Raw genomic sequence first — 15,159 nt, 5'->3', positions numbered from 1 at the left:
ACAGATGAAGACCAAAGAGCCCAGCCTTCAGTATGGATTGCATCTCAATGTCAAGAAACCAAAAATCCTCACACCTGGACCAATAAACAACATTAATATTAACAGAGAAAAGATTGAATTTGTTAAGGACTTCATTTTTCTTGGATCAAGTATCAACACTCATGGAAGCAACGGTCAAGAAATCAAGTGATGTATTGCATTAGACAAATCTCCTGAACACGACCTTTTTAAAGTGTTAAAAACAAAGATGTCAACTTGAAGACTAAGGTGTGCCTGACCTAAGCCATGGTATTTTCAATAACCTCACATGCATGTGAAAGTTGGACAGTAAATAAGGAAAATCATAGAAGAATTGGTGCTTTTGAGTTATAGTGTGGGAGGAGAATATTGAAATTGCCATGGGCTTCCCATAGAACCAACATATCTATGTTGGAAGAAGTGCAGCCAAAATGCTTCTTGGAGGCCAAGATGGCCAAACTTCATCTCTCATACTTTGGACGTATTGTCAGGAGGGACCAGTCGCAGGAGCAGGATATCATGTTTTGTAAGGTGGAGGGTAAGAGAAAAAGAGGAAGACCACCGTGAGATGGATTGGCCATGTGACAGCACCGTTGGGCTCAAGTGTGTCAGCAATAGTGAGGTTGGCCTAGGATTGGGCAGTGTTTCATTCTCCTGTGCATGAAGTCGCTATGAGTTGGCACCGACTTGATGGCAACTACCAACAACAACAACATACACATAGACCCCACCCAATGGGATACATAGAAATCAAATTAACTATATCTGTAGAAAGATATGGTGGAAAAGCTCCATATAATCAGTGAAAACGAGGCCAGGGCAGACTGTGGAACAGATCATCAATTTCTCAAATGAAAACAAGTCCATGAGAGCCAAAATATGACATTGAATATACCCCACCTGAATTAATAAATCATCTGAGGATTTGATACCTTAGACATTAAAGAGCAAAGATGAGAATAGTTGTGCGATGACATCAAGAACATCATACAGGAAGAAAGCAAAATGTCATTAAGAAGATATTAAAGAAGGAAAAGACCAAAGTGAATGTCAGAAGTGACTCTGAAACACACTGTCAAGTGTAGAGATGCTAAAGCAAATGGAAGAAGTAAGGAAATACAAAAGCTGAACACATAATTTCAAAGGTCAGCTACAAAAGACAAAGTCAACTATGCAAATGTGCAAGGGAAATGTGCAAAAGCCTGGATTAGAAAACCAAAATGGAAGGACACAGTCAGCATTTCTCAAGCTGAGGGAACTAAAGAAAAAATTCATGCCTCGACTTGCGGTTTTTAAGAATTCTTTGGGCAAATTATTGAATGATGTCAAAAGAATCAGAAGAAGATGGAAAGAATACACAGAGTCTCTATACCAAAAGGAAATGGTCAATGTTCAACCATTTCAAGAGGTAGCATATGATGAAGAGTTAATGATCCTGAAGGATGAAGTTCAAGGTGCCTTGAAGACATTGGCAAAGAACAAGGTACTCGGAATTGACGAAATACAAATAGAAATCTTTCAACAAACTGATGGTGCACTAGAGGCATTCAGTCAACTATGTCAAGAAATTTGGAAGACAATTACCTGGCCAACTGACTGGAAGAGATCAGTATTTGTGACCATTCAAGTGAGGTGACCCAACACAATGCAGAGGTCATTGGACAATACCATTGATATCCCATGTGAGTAAAGTTTTACTAATGTTACTATGAAAATGACTGCAAATATACATTGTCAGAGAACTTCCAGAAGGTCAAGCTGGTTTCAGAAGAGTATGTGGAACGAGGGATATCATTGCTGACATCAGATGGATGAGGCTGAAAGCAGAGACTACCAAAAAGATGCTTACCTATGCTTTATTAACTATGCAAAGGCTTTTGATTGTCTGGATCATGACAAACTATGGACAACATTGCACAGAATGAGTATGCCAGAACACTTAATTGTGCTCATGAGGAACCTGTACCTAGACTAAGAAGCAGATGTTTGAACAGAATACCGGAATACTGAATGGTTTAAAATTGAGAAAGGTGTGTACCATGTCTGTATTATTTCATCATACTTTTTCAATATTCATGTTGAGCAAATAATGATAGAAGCTGGCTTATATGAAAAACAACAACAACAAAAACTTAGCATCAGAATTGGATGAAGACGTATTAACAACATGAGATACACAGATGATACAACCTTGCTTGTTGAAAGCGCAAAGGACTTAAAATACTTACTGCTGAAGTCCAAAGACCACAGTCTTCATTATGGGTTTCACCTCAAAGTAAAGAAAACAAAAAATCCTCACCTCTGGACCAATAAAAAACATCCATATAAATGGAGAAAAGTTTGAAATTGTCAAAGACTACATTTTGCTTGGATCCACAACCAACACACATGCAAGCAGCAGCCAAGAAATCAAAAAACATATTGCATTGGGCAAATCTACTGCACAAGATCTTTTTAAAGTATTGAAGAACAAAGATGTCATTTTGAGGACTAAGGTACACCTGACCCAAGCCATGGTACTTTCAATAACTTCATATGCATGCAATATTGGACAATTAGTAAAAAAGATCTTAGAAGAATTGATGCATTTGAATTATGGTTTTGGAGAAGAATATTAAAAGTGCCAGGGACTGCCAAAAGAACAAGCCAATCTGTGTTGGAAGGAGTACAGTTAGAATGCTCCTTGGAAGCCAGGTTGGCCAAACTTTATCTCTCATACTTCGGACATATTATCAGGACTGACCAGTCACTGGAGAAGGATATCATGTTTGGTAAAATTGAGTGTCAGAGAAAAAGAGGAAGACTATCAATGAGATGGATTAACACTGTGGCAGCAGCAAAGTGCTCAGGCATAGCAATAATTGTGAGGTTGGCAGTATTTCATATTGTTGTTCATAGGGTCTCTATTAGGCGGTATCGACTCTATGGCACCCATCAACAACAATGAAACAAACAGGAAAACAAACAACACAAATTTCAAAATGTATAAACTATGTAGTCATTTCACCAAGGGATATCTAAATACTTAATGTACACATAAAAAGACCAGTATCATTAGACATTAGAAAAACATAACTAAAACCACAAGATGATTCTGTACATAGTTTAAAAGTATTATTACTAAATGTCTAATTATATATAATTTCTAAATTTATATTTCATGGGTTTATATCAATCAAAATATATTTAGACATATTACTGTGATCATTGGAAGGCTGCATATAGGTTCTCTCACAATATGCTTGCCTTAGCATGGGAAAAATATTGAGGTAAGTGCTAAAATCAATTTTTCAACAAAACTCAAGAAGACATATTCCCAAATTAATGGACTGTTCAACAAATTTACAGGAATGCTATTCCACATAACACTCTTTTTTTAACATGGGTTACACATTGTAAAGAAGTTCGGGAAGACCTTAAATATGAATTCATTCAGAAAGCTATAATGACTACTTTTTGAGATTACAAGTGGTTATCTGAATAGATTTTCTCAAAGGAAACCTGATGATCATGGGAGCTTATCAGGAATAAATTTTATGAAAATGAAATCCGTACTCATCAGAAAAGACCAAGAAAACCTTTTTTTTTTTTTTGTATCACAATAATTCCCCTGCTATTTATTCCAGGGAAGCAAGGGCTGTCCTCAAAAATTTGTTAAAACAACTTACAATCCACCCTACAGCCCTGAAGGTGCTCTTTCAGACTTATTATTTTGTTCCTCAAACTCTAAGAACATTTTAAAGGAGCAAATTTGAGTTCCTCAAGGATAGTCTTTTTGACTTGGTATAATTGGAACACCATGGGATTCTTCAGGGAAAGATTGCTATTACCATGTGCCAATGTATATGCTCTAACTCACAGTAACACTATGCACAACAGAACAAAATATTGTTTATCCTCAAAATTGCTATGTTTGAGCCCATTGTTGCTGCCACTATGTCAGTTCTAATCTTTGAAGTCTTCCTCATTTTTAGCTGACCCTCCTCTTTATCATGTATAATGTCCTTCTCCATCATCTTACCATTACTGACAATATGCCCAAAGTAAGAGAGATAAAGTCTAACAAGCATTCTGACTACTGCACTCAAGATATCTATTTGTTCTTCTTCAGTCCACAGTATGCTCAATACTCTTCACAAACAGCATAATTCTAATGCATCCATTCTTCAACAGTCATACTTATTCACTGTCAAACTTTTAGATGCATATGAGACAATTGAAAATATCATGGCTTGGGTCAGGTGCACTTAGTCCTCTTGCTTATTAGCATGCTAAAATCTCTTTTGCAGCAGATTTGTCCAATGAAATATGTCATTTGATGCCTTGACTGTCGCTTGCATGAACATTAACTGTGGATCCAAATACAAGGAAATCCTTGATGTTTATCATCATGATTTTTCTTACTGGTCCAATTCTGAGGACTTCTTTTTGGCATTGAAGACTGTGCTCTTTGATCTTTATCAACAAGTGCTTCAGTGCCATATGACATTCAGCAAGCTAGATGTGTTATCTGACTATTGCAGGTTGTTGATGAACCTTCTTGAAATATTGCAAGTAAATGCTTGATTTTTTTTCCTTTGGATCTTACAGCTATGGAAATGGTTAGTGGACTCTTCCCTTTGGGATTTCTAATTCTAGGTCTTTGCACATTTTGGTATCATACTTGCTTTGTACTCTTGAGCTGTCTTTTGAAATTTTCTGTTCAGTTCTTTTACTTCATCATTTCTTGCAGTCACTTTACCTCCTCTACACACAAGAGCAAATTTCAGAGTCTCTTATGACATCCACTTTGGTCTTCCTTTCTTTCCTGTTTTTTAATGAACTTTGTTGATGTTATTAAGTGCCATAAAGTCAGTTACAACCCGTAACGAACCTGTATAGTATTCCCAAGGAGCAGCTGGTGAGCTCTAACTGCTGACCATACAGTTAAAACCAACTTTGTAGTCCAGTACATTAACCCACAGTGCCACATCAGTGCTCCTTTATCTTTCTTCATGTATGATGTTCTTGGTATCATCTCACAATGACTTTGATCTTCATTCATTATAATATACTGCATCAAATCTTTTATTGGGGTGGTCTCAGAATTCAGATAGGATACGGAGTCCTTGTGTGGCACTGTAGGATAAGCACTAGACTGCTAGGTTGCCAGTTGTATCCTACCAATCACTTCTTTGAAATTCTAGACGGGATCACTGTGAATTGGCACTTAACAACAATAACAACAATGTACCCAAAGTCATATTTTGGCTGTCATGTACTCATTTTAATTTTCTTCAGCTTCAGTTGTAATTTGCATATAAACAGTCTGTTACATAGACTTGTTTTGACTGCTGCTATTGAACTTCTCCATTCTCTCTATCCAACAAATATAATAAAGTCTATACATCTGGTGAGGTCCATGTGTATAACCATTTATCTTCTTGAAAAAATAAATTTGCAATGAAAAACTTATTTGTCTTGCAAAATTCTATCATGTGATCACCAGCATCATTTCCATCACCAGCGCCATATTATCAAACTACAGATCATTCATTCCTCTTTGCTTCCAAATTTTCCCTTCTAATCACCAATAACTATCAATGCATCTTGATTGTGTGTTTCATCAATTTCTGAAGGAAGAGGGTGATGCAGTTCTTCAGTTTCCTCATCACTGGCTTTAGTGGTTATTATGTAAATTTGAATAGTAGTAGTATTAACTGGTCTTCCTTGTAGGCACCTATCCCAGAGAGCATTGCACTTAAGCATATATGTCGAGATGTTGTTTTTGACAATGAATATGATGCCATTCTCCTTCAGCTTTTTATTCCCAGCATAGTAAACCATATGATTTTCTGAATCAAAATGGCAATCACCAGTCCATTTCAGCTCACTAATGCATACTATATCAATCTTTATGTATTCCAATTCATTTTTGACAACTTCCAAATTTCCTAGATTCACACTTAGTACTGTACTGTCCTCTTTCAAACTATTAATGGATATTTGAAGAGGTTTCTTCTCATTTTGAGTTGTACCTTATCACCAAATGAAGGTCCTGAAAGTTTTACTCCGTTAACTGCATTAAGGTGAAAATTACTTTGAGGAGAAAGCTTCTCCCCAGTTTTTCCTTCCAACCTGAATGACTCAAATTCTGGCACTATATCTGACAATATCTGCTGCTAATCTGAAGATTTTTAATGGCTAAACATACAGAAGTGGTCTACCTCTCCTGCTTCCTAGTGTGTCTTTTCTGGAAACTCACCTGAAACTTGTCCACCATGAGTGACTCTGCTGGTATTTAGCATACTGAAAGCATAGCTTCCAGCATCCCAGCAACACACAAGCCACCAGAGCATGACAAACTGACAGATGAGTGGTGGAGAAATACTCATATTGAAATAGAAATGAAAGCAACCTCATTAACCTGGTACAAATTATTCAGATATATTGACTGGAGGAGAAAACATTAATTTTTTTTTAAGTTTAAGCATATCTGCCACCTCTGTTTGAGTTTAACATTTCACTGAGACTCTTTTACTGTTGTTGAGTGCCATCAAGTTCGTTTTGATTCATAGTGACTTTTATAGGGTTTACAATCAGTAGCTGTTGGGTTTGAATTGCCAACCTTGCAGTTAGCAGTTCAGTGATTAATCTACAGCCCCACACTGGGATTGTAGTTTGTAGTAACTCAAAAAAAGACTAAGGAATAAAGTTTATAATTTTTTTCAAAAAGGGCACAAAGCTGTCACTATTTGTAGTTGATAGATTTATCTATGTCAGTCTACATAAAAGTTTTCATGTTAGGCTTTTATTAGAAATTATAAAATTTGTACAATGCACTTAGATTAAAAAAAAAACTCAGAGAATCTGGGAGGTCAGTCTATGATCGAAACAATTATAATATAAAAGAAGGTAAAAACATAGGAACAGAGATCCAAATGGTGAGAAGGTCAGATAAATTACAGGATAAAATAGACTACACTAAATGCAAGGAAAAGTTAATGAACTATAAGGTAACCTCAAAGAAAATTAACACTTCATAATATACCAAGAAAATGAAAATCCAAGAAGAACATGGAAACTTTAAAGCTATGAGGAAACTCACAAGAAAGAACATGAAAAGCATGAACTCAGAAAAGGAAGGCACACAGAACAAAGAAAGCAGCAACACCACAAAAAAGCAAACATAATGGCAGCGATTAATCCTTACCTATCAATAACTGCACTGAATGTAAACGGACTGAATGCTACAGTTAAGAGACAGAGTATGGCAGAATAGATAAGAAAACACGATCCTTTAATACGCTGTCTGCAAGAGACACATCTCACACACAGAGACAAAAACAGATTAAAAGTCAAAGGATGTGGAAAAAATATGTCAAGGTAATTGCAATAAAAAACAAATAGGAGTGGCAGTACTAATCTCTGATTAAAAAAAAAAAAACTTTAAGGCAAAAACCAGCATAATAGATAAAGATGGCCATTATCTCATGATTAAAGGGACAATTGAACAAGATGGCATAACCATAATAAATATCTGTGCTCCCAATGAAAGAGCTCCAAAATATATAAAGCAAACTCTAATATATTTGAAGAAAGAAATAGATGAATCTACAATAATGGTGGGTGATTTAAATACATCACTTTCAAAAATGTATAAAACAACCAGAAAGAAACTTGACAAAAACACAGAGGAACTAAACAACACAATCAGCCAACTGGACCTCACAGATGTGTACAGAGCATTGAACCTAACAAAAGCACAATACACATTCTTTTCCAGTGCACCTGGACCATACACCAGAATAGACCATGTCTTAGGCCACAAAACAATTCTCTATAAATTTACAAAAACCAAAATACTACAAAGCATCTTTTCAGACCACAATGCTATCAAATTAGAAATCAACAATAGGAAGACCAAGGAAATAAAGTCAAATACTTGAAAACTGAATAATACCCTGCTGAATGGTGACTAGGTAGAAGAAGATATTAAATGCATGCAATGGAATATTATGCAACACTGAAGAATAACAAGGAAGCTGCAAGCCACCGCATATCATGGTTGAACCTTGAGGACATTATGTTGAATGAAATTGGTCAGTCACAAAAGGAGAAATATTGCTAGTACCACTACTATAAAAGACAAAGAAAAATAACCCATACTAAAGGGGGAGGGATTCTTTGTTGGTTAGGGGTTTTGAGAAGTGGGGTGATGGGAGGGAGGGAAAGGCTGAGCATGGAGCAGGAATTAGACACAGGATAGTTTGGGTGCTAGAGACGGGGGCAATAAAAAAAGGGGGGAGAGGAATGGAAGAATAAAGCAGATGGGAAATCAATTAGGCTGGTTTGCATGGGCTAAGTGGGACAGAGGTAAATAATGATGTATGTACAACCTTGGGAAAACAGGGCTCTGGGATACAGGGATTGATATATACATTTATATACATACATACACACATATATATACTATAAATAAAGTATATATACTATATATATATATATATATATATATATATATAAAGATCATTCATGATCAATCTGTATTCTAAGAAAATAATCCAAGAAGCATGATTATATTAAGAAGAATGTGGCATCAAAATTGGAAAAAGACTCTATCAACTTGTGATTTGCAGCTAGTACAACCTTGCTGAAAGTGAAGAGGGCCTAAAATACTTACCAATGAAGATCAAATGCAACAGCCTTTGATATGGGTTATAACTCAATGTAAAGAAAACAAAAATCACTACCACCAGGCCCATAAACAACATCATGATAAATGGAGAAAAGTTTAAAGTTGTCAAAGACTTCATTTTACTTGGATCCACCAGAAACACTCTTGATAGCAGCAGTCAAGAATATCTGTTGCAGAAGACCTCTTTCAAGTATTGAAGAGCAAAGTTATCAGTTTGAAGACTAAGGTGCGTCTGAGCCAAGACATGGTATTTTTAATAGCTTCTTACACATTTGAGAGTTAGAGAAGGCATACGGATGTCCTTAGAAGAATTATGGTGCTGGTAAAGAATTTTGAAGGTACCATGGACTATCAGAAGAACAAACCAATCTGTGTTGGTACAAGTACAACCAGAATGCTCCTTAAAAGCCAAATGACAAGACTTTGTCTCTCATACTTTGGACATATTATCAGGAGAGATCAGTCTCTGGTTAAGTGAAGCATCAATGAAAAAGACTGATTTGCATAGTGGCAGCAGCAATGGACTTAAGAATACAAATAATTGTGAGTGTGACATAGGACTGGGCGGCGTTTTGCTCTGTTGTACATAGAGTCAATATGGGTCGGAATGGACTAGATAGCACCTAAGAACAAACAATATCCCTCATGAACATTGTTTTAGGCTGGGTTTTCTAGAGAAGCAAAATTGGTGAAACGTACAAATGAATACATAGAAAGACAGGTTCAAATCAAGGAAATGGTCCACAATTGTCGAGGTTGGAGAGTCAAGTGATCTTTATCAGCTGAGCCAAGATAGGCAGGTGGGACCAGCAGTCAAATAGACAAACAGGACTCCCAAGTCCACAGTGGAAAAGAGGACAAACTTTTTCTGCATGCCCATTATATTAGGAGCATACATGCTCCCAAGGAAACATCCTTTCAATTGACTGCTTATAGCTAATTATCATAGAGTTAACTATGCTCTATTAGGGTTCCATATGGGGATAACCACATCTCAACTGACAAACCACTGGGAATCCTGGCACCATCAAGTTAACACAAAACCTTAACTATCACAATGTCTCAATAAAATGACAACATTGATTCAATTCCAACTCATTGCTACCCTATGTACATCAGAATGGAACACTGCCCAGTCAAAACCGTCTCACTCCCAAACTGTCAGTATGTTTGAGTCCATTGTTGCTGTCATTGTTTCAATTAATTTCTATGTGGCTCTTCCTCTTTTTCAATGACCCACCAATTTACCAAACATGATGTTCTTCTACAGGAATTGACTGGTCATTCTGGCATCATGTCAAAACTACATGAAACAGTTTTGTCATATTCTTAAAAAGAAAAAAAAAAAAATCTGGCTGTTCTTACAGACAGATTTGTTTGTTCATCTATATTTTTAACCACCAACATAAATCAAATACATTAATTTTTCTGTGATCTTACTAATTATTGTCCAACTTTCACATGTATATTTTTGCTGTTGTTAATTGTGTACTGTGAAGTCAGTTCTGATTCATAATGACCCTGTATAGGATTTCTGAGACTGCTAATATTTAGTGGAGGAGTAGAAAGCCTCTTTGCTGTTAGATGCTGTCAAGTTGGTTCCAACTCATCCCAACCCTATGAATAACACGATGAAACACTGCCTTTTCCTGCAATTTCTTCACAATTGTGATGTCATATTCAAATATGATATTTGAACTTATTACTATTGCCACTGTGCCAATCTATCTCATTGGAAGTCTTCCTCTTTATCACTGAATTTTTATTTGCTGATAACATGCCTGAACTATAAAAGATGAAGTCTGATCATCCTGCTTCTCAGGAGCATTCTTACTGTAATAATTCCAACACAGATTTACCTGTACTTCTGGAAGTCCATGGTACTTTCAATATTGTTCTTCAACACCAGAATTCAAATGCATAAGTTCCTCTATGGTCTTCCTTATTCATTGTTCAACATCACATGCATATGTGGCAACTGAAAATACCATAGTTTGGGAAAGGTGTCTTCTAACTAATTAGTCTTCAAACTCATATCATTGCTATTGAACACTAAATGTCTTGTGAAGCAGATTTCCTTAATACAGTAAGTCACTTGATTTCTTGACTACTGCTTCTATTAATATTGACTGTGGATCCAGGCAAAATGAAGGTTTTGACAAATTCAATCTCTGCTCTGTTTTGTTAGCTTTGTTGTTAGTTGCTGTCAAGTCAGTACTGATTTCTAGTGACCTTATGAACAACAGAATGAAACACTGCTCGGTCCTGTGCTCATCTCACAAGACTTGCTATACTTTAACCCATTGCTGTTGCCACTGTTCCAATCCATCTCATTTGGGAAGTTCCTAATTTTCTCTGAAACCTCCCATCCCTCACTTTACCAAGGATGCTGTCCTTCTTCAGGAACTTGTCCTTCCTGATAATACATCTGAAGCATGAGAAGTGAAGTCTGTACATCCTTGCTTCTAAGGAGCATTCTGGCTGTACTTCTTCCAATACAGAAGTACAGCCAGTGTGTGGCACTTTTATTATCTTCCAACACTGTGCATCAATTCTTCCATGGTCTTCCTTATCCATTGTCCAACTTTCACACATTATTGAAGATAGCATTACTTGGGTCACATCCTCAAACTGATACCTTTGCTTTTGAACAATTTAGATTTGCCTAATGCAATAGGTCATTTGGTTTCTTAACTGCTGCTTCCAGGAGAGCTGATGGTTGATCCAGGCAAAATGAAGTCTTTGACAACTTCCATCTTTTCTCCATTTAATATGCTGTTATTTATTGGTCCAGTGGGGAGGATTTTTGTTTTCCTTGAACATTGAAGTGTAACACATTGAAGTGTAACACATACAAAACACTATGATTTTTTAAATCTACATCAGTAAGTATTTTAAGTCCTTTCAGCAGACAAGGTTGTATCATCTGCATATTGCAGGTTGTTAATGAGTTTTCCTCCAATCCTGATGTGATGCTCATTTAACATAAAACAGCTTTTCAGATTATTTGTTCAGCATACAGATTGAATAAGTATAATTAGAGAATGTAACCTTGGTGCAACACTTCTTGATTTTAAACTAGTTTTGTTCAAATGATCTCCTCTTGGTCTATGAATAGGTTTCTCATGAGAATAATAAAGCATTCCAGAAATTTTATTCTCCACAATCTTGTTCATAGCTTATAATGATCCACACAAGTAACAGACTTTGCATAGACAATACAGCACAGATAAACATCTTTTTGGTATTCTCTATATTCCATCAAGATTTATCTGACATCAGCAATGATAACCCTCATCCTACATCCTCATCTGAATCTGGATTGAACATCTGGCAGTTCTCTATCAATGTATCATTACAGACATTTTTAAATTATCTTTACCAAAAATTTCCTTTCATGTGATATTAATATTGTCTGATGATTTCCACATTTTATTAGGTCACATACCTTTGGAATGGTCATATATGGAACTCTTCCAATATGTTGGCCAGGTAGCTATTTTCCAAATTTCATGGCTTAGATGAGTGCGTACCATCAGTGGGGCATCAGTCTGTTGAAAGATTTAAATATGTATTCCACCTATTACCAAACAATTGTTCTTTGCCAATGCCTTCAGTGCATCTTTGATTATTTTTCTTTCTGTATCATTGGCTCGTGATCATATGCTACATTTTTAGATGATTAAACATTGATCACATTTCTTTGGTACATTGACTCTTTGTATTACTTCCATTTTATTTTGATGCTTTCTGCATCATTCAATATTTTGCCCAGGGAATCCTTCAATACCGCAAATCGAAACTTGAGTTTTTTCTTCAGTTCTTTCAGTATGAGAAATGCTGAATGTGTTCTGTCCTTTTAGCTTTCTAACTCCAGGTCTATTCACATTTTATTATAAAATTTGACTTTGTCTTCTTGAACGTCCCTTGAAATTTTCTGTTTAGCTATTTTACCTCCTCACTTCTTCCATTTCTTTAGCATTTCTATGCTGGTTAGCAAGTTTCAAAGCTTCTTCTGTCATCCATTTTGGTATTTTCCTTTTTTCTTCTCATCTAAATGACCTCTTACTTTCTTCCTGTATTATGTACTTGCTGTGATTCCATTGCTTTTCTGGTCTTCAGTCCTTAGTGTCTAATGCATCAAATCTATTCATGATCTCTAAATTCAGGTGTGATTAACATTCAAGGCCATGGACTTGTTTTAATTTACTTCAGCTTGACCCTGAACTTGCATATGAGCAATAGATGGTCTGTTCCACTGTCTGCCCCTGGCCTTGTTTTGGCTGATGATATGGAGCTTTACCATCATCTCTTTCCACAGATATAGTCAGTTTGATTTCTGTGTATTCCATCTGGTGAGGTGCATGTGTATAGTTGTCTTTTATGTTGTTTAAAAAAGGTATTTGCAATGAATACATCACTTGTCTTGCAAAATGCTATCGTGCAATCTCCAGCATCACTTCTATCACCAAGTCCATATTTTCCAATAACTAATCCTTCCTTTTTGTTTCCAACCTTTGCATTCCAAATGTGAGTAATTATCAATGTATCTTAATTGGATGTTTGATCAATTTTAGTCTGAAGGTATTAGTAGAATTCTTCAATTTCACCATCATAGGTTTCAGTGGTTGGTGTGTAAATTTAAATAATAATTGTATTAATGGGTATCCCTTGTAGGCATAAGGATATTGTCCTATGTTGTTGTTGTCAGGTGCCATCTAGTCAGAACCGACTCATAGAGACCCCATGCACAGCAGAACGAAACAATGTCCAATCCTAGGCCAACCTCACTACCACTGCAACACTTGATGCCATCATTGATGCCACCTGGCTGATTCATCTTGTTGGGGGTCTTCCTCTTTTCCTCTGACTCTCCTATACAGACTGCATTATTCCTCAAGATAGATCATGAATTGTTTTATAGATGATGGATGTGAAACCATTCCTCTTCAATTTGTCATTCCTAGCATAGTAAATCATGTGATTGTCAGATTTATAATGGCCAATACCAGTCAATTTCAGCTCACTAATGCCTAGAATACCTATGTTTCTACATTCTATTTCATTTTGACAACTTCCAATTTTCCTGACAAACTGACAGAAAGATGGTAGCTTCTCCATTTATCATGATGTTATTAATTTTACATCAATCATGGAGGCAGCAACTTAGAAATATTATGGTGTATTTCATAAGGCAAATCTGCTGTACAAGATCTCTTTATATTGCTCAAGAACAAAAGTGTCAGTTTAAGGACTAAGGTGAACCTGATACACATGCATTGTATCTTCATTAGCCTCATATGTATGTGAAAGTTGGACAATGAATAAGGAATATCATAGAAGAGTTCATGTATTTGAATTATGATCTTGCAGAAACATACTGAAAGCTCCAAGGACTTCCAGAAGACAAACAATCTGTGTTGGAAGAAATGCATCTAAGAATCTCCTTAGAAGTCACGAGTTAAGACTTTATCTCTTACACTTCAAACATATTATCAAGAGGGACCTGCCCTTAAAGAAGAATATCGTGCTTGGTAAAGTGAATAGTTAACTGAAAAAAATGAAGATCCGCAATGCAATGGATTGGTACAGTGGCAGCAGTAATAACTTGAAGTTCAACAACAATTGTGAGGATGGTGTATATCGGGCATTGTTTTGCCCTCTTGTGCATACATTTGCTCTGAGTCGGAACCAATTCTAAAAAAGATCACTAAAATAATGTGATCAATTATTATGTAATCATCATTATACAATCTGTTATGATCTGTCCTGATATTATTTAATTATTCTATGTACTATAAATTCACACTTCTATGACACTAATGTGGTAAGATGAAAGCTACAAGATGATGTTGTATCTTGAGTCAATTAGTATCTTTTGAGATATAAAGGAGTTTAAAAATGCAAAATGGATCTACTACCACCAATTAAGAATAGCCAGAATGCAGTGTATCCATTGGACCTGGGTTCCATGCATTATGAAGCTACTATTTTTGCTAGGAGCCATCGAGTCAGTATCAATGCATAGCTATCACGCATAGCAGAATGAAACACTCCCGGTGCTGGGTCAACTTCACTATCGCTGCAACCCTTGAGTCCCTTGATGCTGCTACTTTGTCAATCTGTCTCATTGGGGATCTTCCTATTTTTCTCTGGCCCTCCACCTTACCAAACATGATATCCTTCTCCAGAGACTGGTTATAATGACAATATGTCCAAAGTATGAGAGATGAAGTTTGGCCGTCATGGCCTCCAAGGAGCACTCTGGCTACACTTCTTCCTAAACAAATCTGTTGGTTCCTTTGGCAGCCCATGGCATTTTCAATATTCTCCAACACAATAACTCAAAAGAATCAATTCTTCTACAGTCTTCCTTATTTACAGTCCAGCTTTCACATGCATATGAGGTTATTGAAAATACCATGGCTTGGGGCATGTCAAGCTGACATCTTTGCTCTTTAACA

The sequence above is a fragment of the Chrysochloris asiatica genome, unplaced genomic scaffold, assembly GCF_000296735.1.
Source record: "Chrysochloris asiatica unplaced genomic scaffold, ChrAsi1.0 scaffold00058, whole genome shotgun sequence".
NCBI classification, from domain to species: Eukaryota; Metazoa; Chordata; class Mammalia; order Afrosoricida; family Chrysochloridae; genus Chrysochloris; species Chrysochloris asiatica.
This window is presented reverse-complemented; position numbering follows the sequence as displayed.